Below are 1,176 nucleotides of genomic sequence, written 5' to 3'. Positions count from 1 at the left end.
ATCCTGGGGTCTCATGGTTATTGGTTTATTGCCCTCCAGGCAGGGCCAGGCAGTAGGCCAATACCTGGAGCAGAGACTCTTTTTGGCCTGCTAAAATAAAATCAAGCTGACAGGTTAAGAGGCCTATCTGTGCTTGTTTAATATAGAGACCCTGCTGGCTCCTTTCATGCCAGGCTGACTTATCAACCCCTCTCTCTCCAGAGCGTATGCAGGGCCACCTTGCTTCTGGTGCTAGGTTTATATGCCCTGGAGTGCTACCCCTTCTGGTCAGGTGACTCCCATGTCATATACAGGGGTTTCTTCTTTTTCCTAATGGCCAGCCTGCCCTTCTGTGCTGCAGTTTTATCCAGCTGCATGCAGCCTTTACTCTCAGGCTTCCTGGAAATCTGCCCCACAAGCAAGCTTGTTGCAGTGCAGCTAGCTTCTGCTCAGTTGCCTGCTTACACACCAAGGCCGACCTGCTGCACTTTCCCCTTAAAGTAACAAGAGACTCTGAAAAACTTTTAGTCTCCTTGTAACAGGGAGCCAAAGGTATGTGTACAGAAAAACCCAGAGTCAGCCTTAGGAAAAATGGAGCCCTGGGTGAACTTGTATTTTGCTCCCCCCCACCCACCCCAAGTTACTGACACTGCTGCCCTGCCACAAAAGGGCTCCATCCAATTGGCTGGGGAGTGCCTGTTGCAGGGACTGACAGCTGCAGCCCTGTGGAGCCAAGGTGGAGCGAGCAAGAGCCTGCAATAACCAGCCGACAAGTACTGGCATGGGGACTTCAGTGCCCTGCAGCCACCACAGGGCTCCTCCAGGGCCTGACACAGAAATGGCTGTGTGCCAGAGAGACTCAGCCAGAGCACTCCTCTGCTTCCCTTCACAGGCTGCTGGTCTCAGCTTGGGGCTGCCTCCATGCAGCACCCTGCCCCACCTAGGTGGGAGCAGGTGCTGCTTCCACCCCAGTGCATGGATCCCTGGCAGCCTGTCCCACCCCATCTCACTGAGGCTCCCTCCCCACTCCCCACCCTAGCATCACACAGGGCCCTGAGCAATGCCCTAGGCTGTCACTACTATCTACCACTCATAATGTGCGTGTGTCTGTGGCTCCCCCCGACCATGGTGCCCTGCCCAGTCACCCATGTTGTCCATCAGTAAGGCTGGCTCAGGTGACACCCATCAAAGACAGAA

This window comes from Alligator sinensis, unplaced genomic scaffold (assembly GCF_000455745.1).
Source record: "Alligator sinensis unplaced genomic scaffold, ASM45574v1 scaffold90_1, whole genome shotgun sequence".
NCBI classification, from domain to species: Eukaryota; Metazoa; Chordata; order Crocodylia; family Alligatoridae; genus Alligator; species Alligator sinensis.
The sequence above is the reverse complement of the archived record's forward strand: the minus strand, read 5'-3'. Positions refer to the sequence as shown.